The 21927-nt window shown below is 43.0% G+C and overlaps 1 protein-coding gene across 1 annotated transcript in view; it reads right to left on the bottom strand.

Annotated features, from left to right (window-relative positions):
* The window catches only part of NDRG1 (N-myc downstream regulated 1), a 40544-nt gene extending 39949 nt beyond the window's left edge, over positions 1–595 (bottom strand). Inside the window, exon 1 of the mRNA XM_064644358.1 lies at positions 507–595. The gene's annotated coding sequence lies outside the window, so the exon portion shown is untranslated. The remainder of the gene's footprint in view (positions 1–506) is intronic.
* Positions 596–21927: the final 21332 nt, after the last annotated feature.

Raw genomic sequence — 21927 nt, 5'->3', positions numbered from 1 at the left:
AGTGCTCTGAACTGAGGGGTGCCTGGAAGCACGGGCGGCAAAACTGTGCCTGTCGCCACATACAGTGACAACAACTCCACTGAAACAACTGACCAGACACCACCAGACAAGGCTGTCCCGTGCTCCAAACCCAGCACAGAGCTGCGAGAGCAGAGAGACGCAGGCAACAATCATCACTGGTCAACTTCCGTAGGGAAAGTATGTGTCTGGGCTACACAGCTGCTTTTCAGCCCATCCCGCTGCCGCCCGGGAACCTGGACAGCAGCATCCCGCAGCCACCCCCGTTCCCGGGAAAGGCCGGGGTCCCCTCCAAGCCACCACCCCGCTGAGAGCCATCCGTCTCCCCTGCAGATGGCAGAGCCCTGCTCGAAGGAGCGGGAAAGGGATTTAGTTATATGAACAAGGAGGAGGGTAATGCGCGCTCGAGGGAACCGCGAGGTCCGCGGGTCGGAAGAACGGATGGAAGGATGGATAGAGACAAAGATGGATGGAGGGACCTTCCTTACCTGCCACGCTCCTACTGTCCCTACTCCGCCTGCTGCCGACACCGCGCTCCGACACCGCCCGGGCCCGCGGGGCGGATTTATAGCCCGGGCTCCGCCTGCCGGGCGGTGCCGCCGCCACCGCCCGTCCCGGGGCTCCGCCCGCCCGGCCCCGGGGTTGCCCCGCCGGCCGCGGGCGACTGCGGCGGCGGATACACCCCGTGTACCCGGTGCGCACGGGGTCCCTGGATGTCAGCCGGGAACCTCGGCGCCCAGCCGCAAGCTCAGCTCTCCCCTCCTTCCTGGCCGCACAGCCCGACTGGAGAGAGCTCAGCGCTGACATCTCGTTCCCGGGCAGACTTGGGAGCAGTGAGCGGCGGAGACCCGTCACCCGTCCTGCTTCCTGGATCCCGTTAGCAGGGGATTCTCACACTTTAGTGAGGAGAGAGGAGTGTGTGCAAGGGCTTACCCAAAGACCTAAAGAACAGGAACCTTGAGAAAGGCTGAGCCGGGGACGGCGACAGCGGGGTCGTGCAACAGGTGGCCAAAGTCCTGCGGACCTACATACTTCTATATAGATATAAAGTCTGTTTACCAGATCCTTAGTTGCAAAATCTTATTCTCATAGATCAAAGTGACCACTAGGAAGGAGCTGTATTTGCAAGAGGAAAATAATGCCTTTGCACATTTCTGGTGAAGTTCAGAGGGTGCAGGGGGTGCTGCAAGTGCTGTGTGAGTTTCCCAGTGAACAGCTCTTCGGCAAGAAGCGCAGCTAATCGTTTATTCCAAAAAGAGGCCCTCGCCTGCTGAGCAAAGAGTATCTGTGTATACACAGTTCTGCGTGTAGCCACCCGCCAAGGGGCGGGTTAAACTGTGACGGCCTGAGCTGCTTTTTCTGTGACTTCTCTGTAAAGCAACACTTCTCGCAAGAGTGTGATTTCACTTAACAACCTCACTTTTATGGTAGGTTACTGTGACCCAAACTGATGAAATCACAGTATGTTGTCATTCTCCCTCATTAGGTGGCCTGAAAAGGAAATCAGAAATTGCTCAAACTCTGAAACTCTGTTAAACTCTCTGCCTCCTGTTTTCTTGGCTATACAATAAGCTTATTAAGTTGATCTACAAAAGCTTGCTCCTGTTAAAATGCATATTAGCTTCTCCCCTCCTAAGTCCACTCCTGAGTCAGAAACTGCTGCCTTCAGGAAAAAAAAACCCTGGAATTCTGGTCCCTTTTTCACCACAAAATGATGGGAGATCATGTTGTTCAGCAATAATTCTGAAGTATTACCAAGTGTAGAATAAAGGAAATTTCTTATCTTGTTTTCTTAGTTGATGTTTACAAGGATGAAAAGTATTTCTGAACAACGGAGGAGAAGCATTTGTCATTTTAAGACAGCACTGCTCTGTGTGTGCTTTCTTTGTTTTTTTGGATCATAAAATGTCTAATCTTTTTCATAATCATCTTAAACTGTGATGCCAGGAAACAAATGAAACCATCACAAATAATTTAATTTGCAACCGAGCCTATTTTGAAGTCATATCTTCAAAATTATGTCATCAAATCGCTGGCATGCTGTGTTTGTTATGGAAGATCTGCCTAGCTTGGTGTACCAAAGTTATGGAAAAAGTGTAAATGCTAGAATGAGAAGATGGACTTGATTAATTTTCCAACAGATTAATCCTTCCTTTATCTGATCATGAAACAAAATCCTAGCTCAGAAACATTCAGTCCTTCAGAAAACAGACCTGGGTCAGTGTTTGAGTTGTGTGATTTGGCCCATCCTCAAGTAGCTTTTCAATCTGCTGTGCTTGGCTGCTTTTTGGGGAAGGGGCTGAAAGCTCCAGAGATTCAGATGGAATTAACTGTTCTCTGTGCACTAGATGCAGACTTCATCAGTAAAAAACAAGTACTGAGTCTGGAATGGACTGGAAAACTGGAATGAAGTGTTTTCTTCTGCTTTGACCTTTGCAGTTTGTTTGCTATTTAGATCACATGTGGTGTTGGACCTTCTAAAATGTTGGAGGCCGGCAGGTAGAAGCCCCAAGGAGTAGTTGCTTGAAAAGCCTGGTAATCTGTGCACCCAAACAGAGCCTTTGCTAGTTCATGCACTCTTCCCAGATATTTTGCTAGTTATGGCTGAGAATAACACAGTAATTTACAATGTCTTTTGAGGGTGATCTTGGATTGCAAAAGAAAATGAATTAATTCCGAAAATCCAAGTTAGAAAGTATTTTACTATGTGAAGATGTAATTGCTAAAGTTTATACTCAGAGATTCAAATTCTGGTGTGTGCCAGAAAGGAGCACGGGTGAAAGCTTGGGGAACATCACTCCTCTCTGCTTGAGAAAGTCCGCTCAGAAGACAGGTTGGGAAAACAGGAATGTCAAGCCTCAATTTGCCAGAATGTCACTACTGACAATGCAACAGCCAGAGCCTCAGTGACTTTTCAGCCCGTGCTGGGCTGCAGGACTGCTCACACCGCATTCCCGCAGCACTGGAGTGGCTCCTGTGCCAGTATCCGTACGTGCACAGACGTGTGTACTTTAGGAACTGCTGTGCTCGGGAGACAATACAAGCTGCCACCCACGTGGACCCACTGAAATCTCAAGAAGTACTTCTACTGTAAATATTATTTCATTGAATAAACCAGCTCTACGCAGCTGGCATGCACTTGTCCTTTCCAGAAGAGCATCTCTAGAGGGGTGGCTGCCCCAACACGGATCTCCATTCCTGTACCAGAAAACGAGCTGTGAAAATAAACCTGAAACCTTTCCAGTGCTGTTGATGACTTTCACTTGAGACCACAGCTCATGTCTCCAAGTTCTTTACGGGTGAAGTAAACAAGTCCTTGATTTACTCTTTTATTTTGTTTTACTAAACTGGGTTGTTACAAGTATCCACACATCCAAAGACACATATGCACAAAGAATGAAAGACTATACTTCCATGTTAGTGAAAGGCTAATCATATGTGCTGAGCTGAAACCTGCCTCTGTGTTCCAGTATCTGGCAGTAACAACATTTCAGCATTTAAATAGCGCTTTAAAGCCATTAACTAATCAATGCTTGCAAGGCTCCAGGGGAAAGAGGGTGGTGAAAATGAAGAACCACCAGACAAGAGACCTGATCCAAAGTCCACCGAAAGGTAGCAATTCCATCTATTTCAATGCTATGGAAACAGATTTTAATTAAAAGACTATTCCTCTTTCCCCTGACATTATATTTCTTGCTATGCCAACATTAACACAGGAAATTTCAGTGGTTGTGCTGCAGCAGCAAAGAAGGAAAAAGAGTTAAATAAAGGAGCACAGTGTTATATTTTGCAAAAAATATTGTGCATTTGTTTAGAAAGATCTCTGCACTCTGTTTACATTTAAGCAGTGGTAATATTATTAGTCACTGCAAAAGAAACTGGGTGTTCCCTTGTTCTTGCTAACAATACAGAAGGGATAATTTTGGATTAAGCTACATGTTTTATGAAAAATATACTTGATGTTTGCTGGTTCATGTTAAAAGAATTCCCTGTGTGACCCATCAAATATCACACCCCATCTACTGGGAATTTTATTCTACTATAGCCTTTTGTTGTTGTCTTTGGATCCCTTGATGATGCTGACATGTAGCCATACAGATTGGTTGTCCTTCCAAAAATTATTCAATGCAGCTTTGAACCAAGGGCACTGACCTCAATTAAAAATATAAATAAATAACACCACAGACTGAAGATTCACATGCCTTTGTCAGAGAACTGCCTGGTATTATTCATATTCCCACTTAAGTACTTATTTCCAGTTTGGAAACTGCTTTTGGCAGGTTTGTCTGCTTCAGCAAAAGCATAGATGCAGGGTGAGTCATTTATTTGGTCTTGCATTAGGAACTTCCTGCCATTTTCAAAGGAAGTGGATTCTTTTTTTAATATATTTCAGAATATTGAGTTTATCTGTAAGTTCATTTGATAAATGGAGGTGATGGGGGGGGTTGTTTTGTTTGGAATAGGTATGTCCCTTCAGGAGTATTTGGTGGAATGTTTTACCAAGGGAAACATATCTGTAGGAAGCTCTGTTGGTTGGTGTGGAATCTGTGAGCTGCATTCACAGCAGGACTTAGCTGCTGATTGACGCAGCTGCCCAGCCCTGCATTTGCCACTCAGGCTTTCAGTCCAGTGCACATGGACAAGTAAGTGCCTAAGACCTGGGTTTATGAGAAATCAACATGATGACTGGTAAATATTAAAGCTAGCCAAGAGAAAAAGCCAAGAGAGACAAGCTCTAAAATAGATTTTATGTTTATTTCCATGTAAGGTTTTTGACTGTGAGTTCTCTCTGAGATGAATACCTATGGTCACTGAGAGTTTTCTCTGATACTGCCTCACATTCTGGAACCCACAGAGGATGCAGGCAACTGGGGACAGTGTCAGATACGATACTCACTCTGTTGTGTTTGAGTACAGCTCTTCTTACCAGGAAAAAATCTCAACCATCTCCTACAGGGTGGTTATGTACCAATTGCACAATTCTTTGCTTGCAATTTCTCCTGATGGGGTTAACACATTTTGCAAAAATAATGAAAGTTCATCAAGCCAAACAGGAAGAAGAAAGAATTTGGCTCTGTAGCTCACAGATGTCATTATGAAAGCAGAGAGATAGCTCTATATCCCTGCTACAGTTGGAAAGAGAATTGGGACTTGCTGCATACTTCTACTGCTCCTCCAAACAGAAAAGGCTCCAATTGCAATATCTAGATTAAAATCTGTTTCTCACACCAAGAACTCACAAAGAAAGCCTTCATTTTAGAAGCTATCTATTGTGCAAAGATTAAGCCAGCAGGGATTATCTGGAACTTGCACAGGATAAAACAAAAGGGAAGAAATCCCAACTGGGTTTTCAGTTAGGATCTAAAGCAACTCCTTTTCCAAGGGTGGCAGTGGTTTCACACACATCCTGATTTGGTGGCAGCCCAGCTTTGATTTTACAGTTCTCAGTGGTGTCTGTGTTTCAGACTAAGGAGGCAAATGCAGGGTTCTGCACCTGGGGAGGAATAACTGCAGGTGCCAGTACAGGCTGGGGGTTGACATGCTGGGAAGAAGCTCTGCAGAGAAGGACTTGGGGATCCTGGTGGACAACAGGCTGTCCATGAGCAGACAGTGTGTCCTGGGGGCCAAGAAGACCAACAACATCCTGGGGTACATTAGAAAGACCGTTGCCAGCAGGTTGAGGGAAGTGATCCTGACCTTCTACTCCGCCCTGGTGAGGCCACATCTGGAGTGTTGTGTCCAGTTCTGGGCTCCTCGGAACAAGAGAGATATGGAGCTCTTGGAGCAGGTGCAGAGAAGGGCAACAAAGATGATTAAGAGTTTGAAGCACTCCTCTTATGAGGAAAGACTGAAGTAACTGGGCCTGTTCAGCCTCAAGAAGAGATGAGTAAGAGAGGACCTAATCGCTGTACACAAGTATCTGAAGGGAGGGTGCCAAGGAGATGGACCAGGCTCTTCTTGGTGGTTCCAAGCAATAGGACAAGAGGCAATAGGAAGAAATGAATGTACAGGAAATTCCACTTGAACATGAGGAAGAACTTTACTGTGTCTGTGACTGAGCACACACTGAAACAAGTTCCCCAGAGAGGTTGTGGAGTCTCCCTCACTGGAGATATTCAAGAACTGTCTGGACACAGCCCTATGCCACATGCTCTGGGATGACCCTGCTGGAGCAGGGAGGTTGAACCAGATGACCCACTGTGGTGCCTTCCAACCTTACCCATTCTGTGATTCTGTGATTCTATGATTCTGTGAGGTTCAGGTTAATTCACCACAATCAACGTGTAATGCACTTATGTAGTCTCAGTTTGTCTACTCAGATGGGTTCTTTGTGTATCCTTCTTTGTCACCTGCTTGCCACTGTGCAGAAGAAGTTTGCAAATGCCATGCACTGTGGCCCATGGAGATCCCTGTCCTTGCTGATGGCCCCAGAAGGACGTGTCTGGTGACCAGCTACTCACCTGCCCAGTGTTTGTTCAATGGTCCAAACAGAAATTTTTTTGGTGCTGCTGGGAGATCAGAGAATTGTTTTTATGGGTATCTGGTAGCCTCTTGCATGAGTTTGTTTATTCCTGCTGGAGGAATATTGAACTCCTCAGACTTGCCCACCTGTTAAACGCACACGTACACACTTGTATGTACAATTGTATAGAGCTCATTCCTTTAGTGGTCAACACCAAAAATACAGATAAACACAATAAGTTCCCTTACAGATGTAGCTTTACTGAGCTGGTACAAGATATTATTTTCTTTTTAATTCATGTTGATTCTTTTTGTTGTCAGCTATGGGCAGGGAAGAAAGTAGAGAGACCTGTCTTAACTGTGAACTAAAGGCAGTGCCATAGCCCTACACAGCAGTAAGACGTGGAGAAATGAAATATTGAAAGGCTTTAAATAAGGGGGGATTTTCCTCAGCTCTCTCAGAGTTGGGTGGCCTTCACCATCCTCTTTCCAACAAGAAACTTGTGTTTATTAGAAAGGGTTTGCTCTGGCTAAAGAAAACCAATTAGACATTACTACCTTTGGCATTAAGAACTACCCTTTGACATTTCTTCCTTTTGAACATTTCTTTTCAAAATAACCTACAAGAAAACAAACTACACAAGTTACTAATTCAATTTCTGAAGCAATGGATGAGTAGAGATTTTAACAGAGCCCAGCTGATGCCCACAAATGGTCATCTACAACTTCTTGCATCTGTAATCCTCCCTCAGTCTGCCTGGACTTGGGTGCCGGAACTCTCCATCTCCATTCACTAAGTGTGGAGAATCTGACTAACCATCCACTGCAACTGCTGTCCTCTGCTGCAAACTCAACAAGTTTAAAGAAGTATCTGCAAGTTGTAAATGCCTTTTCTTAAAAGCTGCATTCACATACTAGAAAGGGGGAATTCTATGTATTGAACATTATGAACCCTGCTCTCATCCTCCCTGGAGACACAGGGTTAGGAATGTTCAAACAGAACTCACTTGGGGGCTACAACCTAAAGGGAACTTTAAATCATTTTTCTGAAACAGACTTTGCAGCAACTTCTTCTTTAGCAGAAAGGTGTTACCAGGGATAGTCTGGGTATGAGGTATACTGTAATAAATTAGGCTATTTGAAGCAAGAGATTATAGGACTCGGAACCCATGAGGAAATCTGTTTCCAAACACTCTGCTGCAGGTCACTTCAGCTTAGTTACCTGCAACTGTTGTATTGACCAAGGCAGAAAGCACTAAATGCAATTTAGCATCTTTTTGATTCTCTGTGGTCATTATTTGGCTGAGCAAAATTGCTCCAAAACTGAAGTACGAGTGCTCCAGTCTCTCCCTTTAGTCCCTATCTTTAGTTGTTACATTTTTAAAGAAGTTTCTCTACTAGCTAGAAACCTGGAAAGTACTTCCCTTCCCCCTCACCTCTGCCTCCCACTCAGTCTGGCTGAGGCATTGCTATACACACAAACACGTAGCCATGAGTTCATCTGTGTGTACCAGAATCCTTCCCATTCCATTTTTCACAGCCCCAGAGAAGGAACATCCAACTCACATCTCAGCTGAACTTTTGAACCCATCAAGGCTGAGATAGCTCAAAATCAAGCAAAACAGGGCACCTATCAATTTGAGGAGCAGCTAAGCAAGTGCAAGTCAGAATTCTGTGCTAGCTGATGTCTGATAAGGAAGAGCTGGTAAAAGGCCTGATCGTTGTCTAATCTTCCTCACGTAGTAATGTCATGTGCCCTCTGCTTGAAAATGCAGTTAAAAGTGCATGTCCTTTTGCCCTAAGAACACATTTACACAGCAGTAACACAGCCAAGCAATTAACTAAAAGAAAGTCTGGTTCTTCAAGACCCTAAATGACACATATTGCTTGTGATCAGTTAGATGGCTACAGTTGTTTTATTAAGTTTTTGGTTATAAATGCTGGTCTTACAGCTCTGAATCCAGAGTAAAGGAAGCACAAAGTAATGTTGCTGGTTGGCACTGTGTACTCAGAGCTGATCACACCAACAGGCCTGGGACCACCTGGAACCATGATCGTGGTCTTGAACTTCAGGGCATAAAACACAAACACCTACAAAACAAATACCTCAGGTTTCTTCCCTGTCTTGTGCCCAGGCAGAGGAGACAAAGGTGGATTCACTTCTTACAAAAGCTTCAAGGAAGAAGGTGCCAGAGAGGAGATAGATAGGACACAAGCAGCAGTTTTTGATTGCAGTCTGTTTAAGGGGTCACTTCAGGCTTCTTTTGACAAAGACCAGGTGTGTAGCCTTAAGACAAAGTAGTGGAGGGAGTAGGAACAGGAGAAGAGAGCAATAGGTGAGCTGATTGCAGCTCTTGCAGCAAAACTGGACATGCTCTTTTTCCCAGTAATTTCAAAACAGTTGCTCAGAATCAAACAGCCGGCTCTAAACCAGCAATTCATTCATTTAATAGCTTTAGAGGCTGTTTGCTATTAAACAAGGCATGGTAAATCTGTTTCAGATTAGCAAAGCAAATGAGTCACAGAAAAAAATCCCAGTTTGGTGTTAAGTTTTGGCCCGCACAAGCTGCATCTCAAACAGATGCTGTGTCCATACTACTAAATATAAAATAGCCAAACCCCAGTCTCTGGCCCCGACACTAAGTGTCGTGGCCTGACTCAGGCTTTGTGTCTTTGGACTAGCAAACTGACCCCACACATTGTGTGGCATTTGGCCCTGGCTCTCTTCTGTGCTACAAGTCGTGTCCCGTTGGTCCTAAGATTTATCTTCATTTTCGTAATGTGTTTTTTGAGTTCAGAGGCTCTGGAAGAATCTAAGGGTGGTGTTGCAACCCGTAAGAGTGATGTTTTTATGGCCTGAAGCTGAAGGGATATGTTGCATCCCCCAGGGTATGCATGGGGCTGAACCTGATGGGACAGCCTTGGGGGACTGTGTGGGCTGCAGAGTGGTCATGTCCATTCTGCCTGGTGACAGCTCATGGGAGGAGGGCAGGGCCAGCAAACAAAATAGAAACTCAGTGTGTGGACAGGCAAGGGTCTGGGTGTCGAGCTCATACTCTGTCCCGTTTTAGCCTACACGTATCCAGAAAAACTGAGCAGGTTCCTCTGTAGGTTTTATCATCACATGCATCCACCTGGAGTTAGACACTAAGCAGTGTCTGTGCAAATATCTCAAGCCCTTGGTGCTCCTCAGCAGTTTCTCACTAATGAAGAATTGCAGCAGGTGAAGCACCACCTCCACTGGCAGCCTCTGGATAGGTGGAAAATCAGGAAATTTCAGCAGCATTTCAGCTTCTATCTGCCTGAAATTGGGTGCCAAAAGGAAGACAGTAGCCTTATTTTTCACAGTAACTGAATTTTTTGATGTGTTCAACATCTTCCAGCTAACACAAGAGCAACCCTGAAAAGTTTTTTTAACAAAATACAGGCACTACCATAAATGAAACATAGCTGTTATATTTTTATTAGAAAGAAAAAGCAAAAGTAAAATTAAGGATTTCTCAAGATATCACAGAATAGGGATATCTGTAATCCAAATCATACCTGCAAGAAAGCTTTCCTCAGCCTAAGGCAAAAAGGATCGTTGTAGGAACCATCCAGCTACTGAAACCATCAAAGATGAGTAATTGCCAGGTTGATGTCTACCATCTGCAAAACATCATGTCAATTAGTTCCTAACACTTGTCCTTGGAAAAGGACTGCTGGTGGAAAGACTGGTTACGTGAATAAAGAAACAGTAGTGAATATATGTTGTCTCTTGTAGCATTTTTGACACTATCACCCACAATATTCTTATTTTTGAGTTGAGAAAGTATGGATCATGAGTGTGCTTGAAAAATGGTTGTGCTGCCAGGGCTAAAGAGTGTCATAATCAATGGCTTAACATCCAGCTGAAGGACAGTAACAAATGGAGTGCCATAGAGGTCCAGTATTGTTCAATGTCTTCATCAGTGATTTGGATGATGAGACAAGGGGTGTGCATCCTGCAGCAAATTCAAGATGATGCTCAGTGAGGGAAAATGATTGATATACCAAATCAAAAATATTTAGCCCAGAAGGACTTTGAGAAACATGAAAATTGTACCAACAAGAAGTTCCTGAAACTCAGCAGAGAGAAGTGCCAAGTTCTGTGCTTGGGGTGGAATAACCCCACACATCAGCACAGGCTGGGAAATGAATGGCTGAGACTTGATGAAAGGGAATGTGGGGCTTGTGGACGATGCCAGAATGAGTCAGGAGGCAATGGTCTGTTCTTATCACAGGTAGTGCAAATATCACATGGAGTTACACCACGAGAAGCATGCAGCAGATCCAGGGAAATTATTACCTACTTTCCTTATTCCTGGTGGGACTAGTTTTGGGCCTACCAGCATGTCAAGAACCCTAAAAATCTCAACAAAAAGCTACAAAGATAGTTAGAGGGGTTAGGGCAGACAATCTTCAAGGAGAAGGTAAGAAGGCTTGTCTAGTCCTGGCAAGAAGAAACACTGGGGTGATCTAGTAGCAACCTACATCTCTGAGGCAGGAAACTGAAGGGATGATGAAGCCAAACTCTTTTTGGTACTGGCACAGAATATAATGGGGCAACAGCTACAAGTTGTAGTGTGGGAGGCTGAAATTAGTCTGAGGTTTAAGACACTAACATAAAGCTAAGGAAACCAAAATAAGTTAGATCACAGCAATGTTGGGATTACCACCATAAAGCAGAGTGAACAGTGAAGGGTGCCAAGAATGCTTAAAAAGGTGAACTCTGGAGGCTTCACCTATTTGCCAAAATAATCAGTTGTTGATCTGAAATTCTACTGTGCAGTATGTCCTCTGGATACAGGATGCAAGCTTAGAGTTTCAAAAACCCAAGGCAGAAACTGAAGTGGTGTAGGGACTCTGTTACTATAATATTTCAATTAGCAGTAAGTGGAGTTATCCAATATCCCAAAGAAATGGTTGACTTAGTGCTTTTCTACAAAAAGATCAAAGATAAGTCTTCCAGAAGCAAATAGAATTTTGATAGTAAGAGAAAGAAATGATTGAGGTTGAGCTTTGGGTGTGGAAAATTCTAAGATTTTATCTATAGGAGACTAATACATGATATTTAATGTCATTGCTATACTGAATGAACTAAACATTACAAAAAATTTTAGAACATAATTTTCATAATGAAAAATAAAAGGCAATTTTGGAAGAAAAATAATCATTTTTGACCCATGTATTAATGCTTAGAACAAATATCTAACAGAACAAATATCTGAGGTTTGATGTGAGCAGGTCAATGTCACTTAAAACCTGTATAAATCACATTTCCTTTTTGAACAAATAGGTGATCAACACTGGCAGAACTACAGCTAAGGCTGGGCTTTAGATCGGAAAAAAATTATTAAAGTTATTGTTAGGTGATGGCTGCACAGCCTTTTTCCAGCTCCAGTTGTCACTGGAAAGAGAAGAGCTCACTGGTGAATAAAACTTGATTCAGAGACACTAGACTGGGGAGGAAGGAATTCAGGTGAATATGCTGAGGACAAGGATATCACAACTGGAGGCTTTCAGGGCTGTCTTGGGGGGTATCCAATGAACAGAGTTAGCAGAATCCTAGTTTTGCCACTTTTACAAAAAGTACAGGCCAAGCAGAGTAAGAAGAAACAACCAAACTAGTGTTAACAGCAGCTGGAAAAAAACACATCTTAGAGGGCTAGTTGTGTTTGTTATCTAGGAAGCATAGTCCTTCTAGCTGCTATCCTAAATGGCCCTAGTAGAAGATACAATACTCAGACATGTAATTTCTTGTTATTACACAGCACATGCATAGCTGGTAATGCCCAACAGGTACCACAGCCCAGTGGGCAGGAGCTCCCACACTTTATGGCGAGATACATGTACACACACACTGCTGCTGCTTCCTCTGTCCTCAGTGCAGCGGACTGATCATCAATGATATCAAATGGAAAAAGCAGCTTTTCAGGAAGTTTGTGTTGAGCTCTCTTACCTCACTGAACTCTGTAAGTGTCTGTCAGCATGATGCAGGATTTAATTTGGCTTTTCGTCACCCAGCGCTGAGACATATCATCTATGGCTGCAAGGCCACATGTGTTTAATAGTGCATAGCAAACCTTTACAAACATGGCTAACTATTATTTGTTAATTTTGGTATTTCATTGCTGGGTAGAGCTAAGGTTAGGAATCCTGCTTTGATTTACTAAATTTACTAGAAATTAATTTTGAGAGGCAGTTTGTGTCAAAAGTGTTCATTATTGAAATGGTGAGGGCATTATCATCTTCTGCTAGGGGACCAAGGCCACAGTATAAGTCTTGAATACTTCACAGTTATTGATAATTGCAATATTGGAGCTACCACAAATAGCGGTGTTGTGAGATGAGTAGATTCTGAGTGCACGTAGGTACCCTTTGTGAATGGCCTGAATGCTGTAATCCACCCACATGTGGGCTGTGGTACCAGGCAGTCTTGGGAAAAGGGGGAATCTAACCCCCAGCAAACAACACTGCATATCATGGAGCTTAGCTCATGTGAGCCACAAGACCAGAGTTTTCAGCAGGATGATTAACACCAACGTCACCCTGGGAGAGTAGTATGAACATACTGAAACAAAACATTTTGAACTTGGAGGCCCTGTGTCTGAAAAGACTGCCTGTACCACAATTTGCATCCCTTCAGCTCAGAAAGACCCTGAGCAAACTGATAAGGGATGACATGAAGAACATTTTTTACTGAATGTAAGATTTCCTGTTTAGCATGCTTTCCCTGATGGAATGTATTTATGGCTTTGTTTGTCCCACACACTGTACTATATTTTTATCTCAGAAGAAGCTCCTTAAAAATTATCAGAATTTAAAAGAGGATAAAAATCTGTTGTGGTTTTTATGGTCCATTTTCAAACATGATATCTCAAGGTATATTTGGACAGAACTTCAAAGCATCTTGTTTGAAACTTAAATAAGTCCTGAAAAAAATTCTTAACTCAGAAAGGAAGCCTTGAGCATAACTAGTTAACACATCGTGAAAAACTCTGTCTGCAGCAGTATTTAAAACTAAGAATTACAGTAAAGTGAGGAACATTCTTTAAAAAATCTTATAAAGTAGCATGGAAAAAATCAAAAAACTTGAACTATATTCTTTGCCTACAAACTCAGACATACGACATATGACATATCTGATTCTTCCTACTGGTTTATCATTGTCATTAGTTCCAAGACAGAAAAGCCCACAGGAACCAAATTTAATCTTATGTTCTTTCTGCGGCATTTGATGCAGGCTGGGAGAAGGGACAGCTATTTCTCACCTGCCCTGGGCAACTGTGAAGCTCCTTTAAAGCATTTTATTCTCAATTGTGAAAGGGATTTCTCTAGGTCCTTTCTATTAGAAACTCAAGACAAAGGCTGAATGCAGGCTTGAGCTTCCTGAGACCCATTATTAGTTGGCCTTTTGTCAGGTCAGTGGTTTTAGCTTAATCCTAGTCTTGACCATGCTGAAAGCTCCAGATGCAGACACGAAAGCCAGACCTCATCCTTTCCTTTTGAGTGTTTCCTTTTCCAGGAAGGGTCCCAAGAACTCTTGGGATACCTCAAGACGCCCACCCAGTTCTGATCTACCACCTCTCCACAAACGCAGGTGAGAGCTCATGTAGTGACAAGATTGTGTGCTAAGCACTCAGGTGGTGGGGGACTCTGGTGGATTTTACCCCCAGTGTACAAGATTTGTAACCTCATCTGCTGGAAAGCAGCCTTGCCGTAAAGTTAAGTCGTTCAGGGCTTTTTCTAGATGAAAGAAATCACATCCTTGGCTTGGACCCTGTATGCAAATTTGCAAGAGCAGCTTATCAGAATTGATGGTCTAGGGGATGTGCTGTGGAAAATGGATCCTCACCTATATCCAGGTGGCTTCAAAGAAGTCTCTAGCTGTTGGGGACCAACCACTGTCAGTGCTGCAGAGAATGGACTCCCTGCCTGGATAATTACACTGAACCAAGCGGGTTCTTGGGCTAAAAGCCCAAGAAGGAAAAAAGCCCAAACAAGGTGTCTCACAATAACTGCTGGTACCAAAAGTGCCCTGGGTTCAGCAGCTGCCAGTGCCTCTACTTAGATGTTTGTTAAAACAGAACGTTCTTCATCAAAAGGGGAAGTGTCCCTTTTTTTTCCTAGCAGCTGCAGTGTACTGAACTGGACATTTTTAGAGCCACATCGTCTGCGTGCCCATTGCCAACATCCAGCAGTTATGTTATGTACTCAAGAGTTTTCCTGGCGAAGTATCAAACCTCCCTGGAATAATCTGAAGGGGCCTCAGTTAGTATGTTCCCTGGTACTACAGAAAGGCTGAGCCAGGGCACGGAGTGTGATGCAGAGTCTGCAGATCTGGTAAATATTTAAGGTTAGGATTAACCACTGTTTAAAAACACCTCTTTCTCCTAAACATTCACTTATGTTATGACACCTGAAGTTCTTCCTATAGTTAAATAACAACAATGATTCATTGTTGTCATTGATGTGTTTTCTCTTTGAATATTTAAATCAGTTCCTTAATATAGAAGGTTTGTTTATAAATGTGGAAAAGGAACAACATATCTGTCCTAGTCTGAATTACTGACCAAAGATTAGAGGTGTTTTCAGTCAAGAGGAAATCCTGGACATTGTAGCATGTTCTGTGTTCAATCCTTTTTTATTTTGGATAGGGACAGATCCCTGTTTTCCTGGTCATAAGAGGGAGGGATGTAGTAGCAGGAAGAAGGAATAAAAAGAAGGGGGAGAGGGCGGAATATGGTAACATGTAAAAGTCAACTTCATCTTCTTCAGACTATTTCTCATTTAAAGTATAAGCATATGGCATAGCTGCTGGTCTTTAGAAAGTTTAACTCCATTTAAGATGGTTAAGTCTAAGTCCAGGAAGCTGCACTGAGGAATGGGGTAGCCCAGATGGCAAGGGCTTTGGGCAAGATGGGCAGGTATCACTGCACAAAGTAGACAAAAAACGAGCAACTCTAGAAGCTGAACATGATTTTTCCTGTTTATTACTTTGTGCTCACTCTACTGATGGTGTAAACATTTGGAGAAGGAAAACAGCATAAACATCACAAAAGCATGTGGAGAAGGGATACTCAGACATTCTGAAAAAAAGGGATGTGACCCTGCAAGGGTCTTTCCTATAGAAAGAGGATTAGTGAAGCTCAGGCGGTTTCTTGTATTTGTAACCATTTAGACAGCTCAAGATTTAGGGAAAAAAAGTATCAAAAGCTCTGCAGTGCTGCATAAAAAAGGATTAAAACAAGATACTAGATAGAAACACTACTGGAAGCACCGACTTACTGTAAACATTTGAAAAAACAGTCTACTAGCCTCAAGACTTTGAATAAGAATCAAGCCTTTAGTCTATTGACAGGAAACCAGAGTTGGAAAGAAACTCACAGCATTTTCCAAACACTAATTTTTTTTCCCCTTAAAGTGAGGAGAGTGCCAAGCAGCTTCTAGTGGAAAGAACAGAACTTGTATTTTCATATCAAATCATAGAAAAGTAGAGATGAAGAGGACTCGAAATGAGAATCTGTACCTTTGGAAAAAGGGTCAAGTAAATGTACCTATTGCTTATCAACATTTTTAAACCTGTTTTAAAATCCTCCAGAAATGGAGTGTGAGGTTTCTCTAGGTTATTCTGAGATATATTACCTTAAGAAATTATTTTTTTTTCTTCCTGTTAGTTCTTTCTTATCATAGGCTGAGGGCACCTGGAGAACAAGTTTTTTTTCTAATATGTAACACTCTAGATAATAATCCAAGCACAGGAAGGTCAGCAGTTTTCAGGCTTTCCTTCTCTGTGTTTCTGTGGTGTTTCTATTGGTTTTCCCCTTTTAGTATTGAAAAACACAACAAACTTTATTTTTAAAACATTTCCTCATAAGTCTTGTTGCCTAAAGGGCTTGCTAGGATCATAGTTCTTCACTCAAGTGTCTCTGTTTTCCTTACGTCTTTTCTAATGTGCACTATTCAAAGCTGGCACTGAAATCTGGAAGTCAGAGGTGCTGAAGGGTCCTCTATGGATTTGTTACTCAAAGGGGGATAAATGAAGGTTGAAGTTTACCTTCTATCTTTGACTTACGGTAGTCCTGCTAATATGTCCCAAAGTGACATTTGGTTTCTCATGTATCATACTTTTTCATGTTCAGTTCATAAAGCCTATTCTGTGCTATTGTTGCCTTGAGAGCTTCTCTTCTTTTCCTAGTTGGTCTGTGATTTCTCATTTCTATGTTCTTAATAAATTCATTAATTTAGGCCATTTCCTCTTCTTAATGAGATCAATTTGAGTGTTGAACCTGCCTGCACACATTGGTGCCAGTTGCTCATATAAACTGGATTTCTATTTCACAATGATATTCCAAATCACAGACTCAGAGGAGCTATTTGATGTGCCATCTCTGTTGGGTAGAAATTGTTGCACCCTGCTCTGAGTCATACCACTGAATTTTGTGGTTACTTTACAGTATTGTGGTGTAGACCATATATCCCAAGGTTTTATTACAAATGCAATTAATTATGTCCAATGTTTCCCTGTCACCAGCTGAGTGAATGTGGTGGACTGACCTTGGCTGGCTACCAACTGCCCATCAAGCTGCTCTTTCACTCCCCCTTCTTACCAGGACAAGGAGGGAAATGAGACTAAAAGCTTGTGGGTTGGGAGAAGAACAGGGAGACCACTCACCAGTTACCACCATGGGAAAAACAGACCTGACTCGGGGAAGATTAATTTAATCTATTGCCAGTTGGAAACAGTGAGAAATAAAAGAAAACCCCAAAACACTTTCCCTCTGTCCTCCTTTCTTCCCATGCTCATCTTCGCTGCTGACTCATCCACCTCCAGAAGCTAAAGGGAATGGGAAATGGGAGTTGTGGTCAGTTCATCACACATTCCTCCTCATGCTCTTCCCCAGCTCCAGTGTGGAGTCCCAGTCACAGGACACAATCCTTCGGGAACTTCTCCAGCATGTTTCCTTTCCACAGCCTGCAGTCCTTCAGGATCAGATTGCTCCAGCATGGGCTCTTCATGGGCTGCATCTTCCTTCAGGGCACATCTCCCTGCTCCAGTGTGGGGTCCTCCATGGGCTGCGTGATGGATTTCTGCTCCCCTGCGGACTTCCATGGTCTGCAGGGGTACAGCTGCCTCGCCATGATCTGTGAGACCAGGCTATTGGGGAATCTCTGCTCTGACACCTGGAGCACCTCCTGTCTCTCTTTTTTCACTAACCTGGTTTTCCGCAGGACTGTTTCTCTCACACATTCTCACTTCTCTCTCCTGCACGGATGTTTTTTTCCCTCTTCTTAAATGCATTATCCCAGAAGTGCTACCACAGTTGCTGATGAGCTCAGCTTTGGCCGGCAATGGGTCCGTCCTGGAGCTGGCTGGCATTGGCTCTGTTGGGCATGGGGGAAGATTCTGGCACCTTCTCACACAAGCCACCCCTGTAGCCCCCCTGCTACCAAAACCTGACCATGTGAACCCTGCACAGTGACTTACCATGTCAGAGAAGAAACTAAATTCCATTAACATGCTTTACTCTTGACAAAACTGTGCTGGCCGTTTCTTAGCACCATATTAGCTTCCAAGTGCTCACAGGCCATTTCATAATTTGTTCCAATAGCTTTCCACAAGCTGAAATTCCTTGGATTTGTTCCTCTACTCTGCTTCCACCTCCTTAAATGTAGATAGGACACTCGCCCCCACTAGTCTTCAGGGCTCACCTCATTCCAGTCAGCTTTTAAAGGTTCCCTCTTTTAAGGATTTTTCTAGCAAAAGCAAGTGAAAAAGAACGCTTGGTGACACACTTGCTGGTTCCAGTTGCACACCTCTCATTCTCTCTACAGTTTTTATTTGGCTGGTATTTATGAGTTGTCTCTTTCTCTAATCTAGATAATGCCTATTCCATGTCGGAATTCTGCAAAAGGGGCCAGAGTTTTTGGCACACTCTTGATTGACTTTCGATAACACAGCTCCTGCTGTAACAATCTGCCATTTGTCATAATCATGCAGTGAGCAACAAAAGGTCTCTGTTAAATGTTTAATGCCAGGCACGGTCCCAGAAATCAGGGCTGGTAGACTGAGGAGTCTATGCAGTATAGGAGGCAGGAAGAAGCCAGAGGAAAAAAAACTCAAGAGACAAAGTGTGGAGTTTGTTGTCTGGGTTCTGTATAAATATAGCTGGATGTTTTATTATCTTTAAAAGTGGAGGATTTTCCTTTAGTAATAGAAATCAGAAATCTAATGAGTGTGAATATTCCACTTAATAAAATAAAAATTGCAAATCACAAATATCTTTTGTTTTACTCTCCATAAATATGCTTGATTCAAAATATTCATCCATACTGTAGAAGATCCATGTAAAAAAAATCAATTATAACAAACCTATTGGTTAAAACTAACTTTTGTTAATTGGCAGCAACATTGGTAACAATAGTGACATTTTTTCCTATAGCACTGCTGCTTTGCAGAGCAAAATAAAATTCCACTGCAGCCATCTGATATCATCTGAGTCATCTGATATCCTTATTCATGTGTGTTGGCCTTAGAAAAGTTTCATAAAGACCATATAATGAAACTTCATTTAAAGACACATTTTCTGGTTGGTTGTGATATTCACTTGGGAGGGATGAGGGCATTTTGAACATATTGCTGTCTCAATCTGAAAAATCATCATCATATACTCTCCAAAGATATCACAAAAATGTGGCAAAGTGTTCAGGGTGTTTTGAGTTGATCTGAAGGAGCCTTTTAAGGCTGCAGCATGCCTAATAAGTGTGGTACAGATAACTCGCAAGTAACAGAAAATAAAATCCTCTAATCAAAGCTAATGTGAAGACAAAAGTCTACACATTTAAATTTTTAAAACCAGATTGCCAATGAAGTGTGGAAGCCCCTGGCATAAAATCTTATTTCAGGGGAATTAGCAGTGTAAATAGTGCCCAGTACATAGCAGCAGTTTGTGTTTGTATCACTAAATTGTGCAACCAAGGAAAGCTTCAGCAACTGATAGCAACCTATACTGTCCAAGAAAAAGCAAAATCCCCTTTCGGATGGTATTATTCCTCAACCAATCTTATTTAAATTAATTATCTCCCCAAAGGAATAAGATTTGGGTGACCTTTCCGGGACATCATAATAAAGTGTGCTTTGTTTATTGAGTGCTTTTGAAATAGCTTGGACCAAAATGCAGTTTTGCTCTAATAAAATGCATCTGGACTTGTTCCATTCCCCTCCCACTCGTTGAAGCCCACAGGACTCTATGGGTGTAACAAAAAGAAGAATTTGGCCATTGACCTGCAACTCCAGTGACTCATACTGGATCACATAAATCTGTCTCCCAGTTAGAGACTGTAACAGAGGGCTGCTGCTAATGCTGAGCTTCCCTGCTACCATACAGAATGTGGGAGGTTTCAGGGGAAGGGACCTTTCCTGTCAATTCACAGAATCACAGATAATGGTGGAGTCTGGAAGGGATTTCTGGAGGTCACCAGGTCCAATCCCCCTGATCAAGCAGGACCACCTAGAGCTGGTTGCCCAGGATCGTGTCCCGATGGCTGTTGTCTCTAAGGAGAGAGACTCCACCATCTCCCTGGGCAACCTGTGCCAGTGCTCAGTCACCCTTACAGTAAGAAAGGGTTTTCTGATCAATTGAATGTTGAATTCTCCTGTCTCTTGGTTTGTGCCCATTGCCTCTGATCCTGTCAGATTCAGTGCAGAGCTGAGGGGAGGAGAAGTGAGAAGAAGACTTGGAGACTGGAAAGGCTGTGTTGTATTGCCAGCTGACTTCTCCTTCAAACCCAACACTCAGATTTCATACTTCTGGGTTTTTCCCTAAGACAGAGTCCTTGCTTATGGGGCTGGAAAGGCTGAGGGAGTTTTGGTCAGAGGGTCTCTAGACTCATCAAGCTGGCTCAGTATGGAGCTTGATGGTTGTTCAGATCCCCATCTTTGCAGGTGCTCTCCACAATGCAGACACTTAGAAAAAAAAATCTCCACCTGGCCACTTGTGCCAGAGTCTCATCCATGAGCTTGCTCTTACCACACAAGCCTGACTGTATGCTCCAGCAGACAAGCTATTCTGCTATGGACAGAGAGGAAGGGGTGGATGTCTGAGGTGAAATCTCTTCCTATGTTTTTCTGCCTGCATTTTTGTACCATTCTCGTCTCCATGTTTCCTTTTAGTTCCTCTCACCCGGGCTGATCATAGTCCTCCATTCATAGGAACAGAGAATACTGTATGGCCCCACACATTTTATTTTAGGCCATGAGGGTTGCATTACAGATGAGGATTGCCTAATCCAACACATCATCCAGCCAAATTGGCCAAGCATGTTACTGAGGGATTTTCTTATTTTGCTCAACCAAGGAGCTAAATGCTTTCTCTGCCTGGAAAAAATATCAAGAAATATTGTTTCAGAGAAAATGTTTTGGAAGCATCATCCCAAGTGGGGATTAGACTTGTTTTAACTGGGGTAATCTGGAATTGGAAAGCTGCACAGACATCCAAGAGAGCCTGGTGACATGTGGAAGTGTAAAGGTGAGACTGACTCATAGAAGTGCACTCAGGGCTGTCTTACAACAGCAATTCACAGCATATCTGATCCAAAACAAAAGAGGGTTTGCTTGCCCGCAGGGATCACCATGTACATACAGAGGAAACAAAGGGCTTACATCTTTCAACACAAAATATTTCAGTATAAATAGCTCACAGGAACGCAGCTAATCTCTAAGGCCTTCTGTCAACCAGCTGCAGAAGAGGGAGGAAGGGAAAAGCTTTTAGTGAAGGGCATCTTCAATGTGCAGAGTGGGCTTTTTTGTAGCCAAAAAGCCCCATTGGTTTTTGCTTGGTGGTTGGTGTTTGAATATAAAAAACAAGAGGGGTGAGTACTTTAACCAGGAAATCTTCTTTCAAAAACCAGAGACTCTGTCTTCTCTGTCACTGAGAGAGGACTGTACAATAAGCTCTGAACAGCTGGATCTCCCACCTGTGCTTCAGTGTTATGTCTGCCTTACCAAATAAAAATCATCCAGGGAAGAAACTGAGGCAACTCAAACTCAGACTGCTCACACTTCAAAACCATTTCTTTTCTCCTAGGATCTGTAAAAGAACAACCCAACCAGCTCTGCCCAAGACAAAAGCCTGGTGTTGTGTGGGTAACACCTCCCCTAAGAAACCTTCCCCACTGGCAGTGAGGGTGAGACCAAACCAGATGCCTTATGTTGCCTTTATCATCACTCCTGTTTTGAACCCCCAGGCTCTCATGCTTTCCCATAGGAATGAGCCCTCAGGTTTGTATTACAAAATCACCACCTTGGTCTACCTTGTGATAGGAACAGAGAATCGATTCCTAGAGGGGATAAATTTTTAGTGCCCCACAGGGCAACAAGGCTGGTTCCCTGATGGCTGGTCTACTTTTCAGTGAAACTGTAGCATT

Source organism: Pseudopipra pipra, chromosome 1, assembly GCF_036250125.1.
Source record: "Pseudopipra pipra isolate bDixPip1 chromosome 1, bDixPip1.hap1, whole genome shotgun sequence".
NCBI classification, from domain to species: Eukaryota; Metazoa; Chordata; class Aves; order Passeriformes; family Pipridae; genus Pseudopipra; species Pseudopipra pipra.
This window is presented reverse-complemented; position numbering and strand designations above follow the sequence as displayed.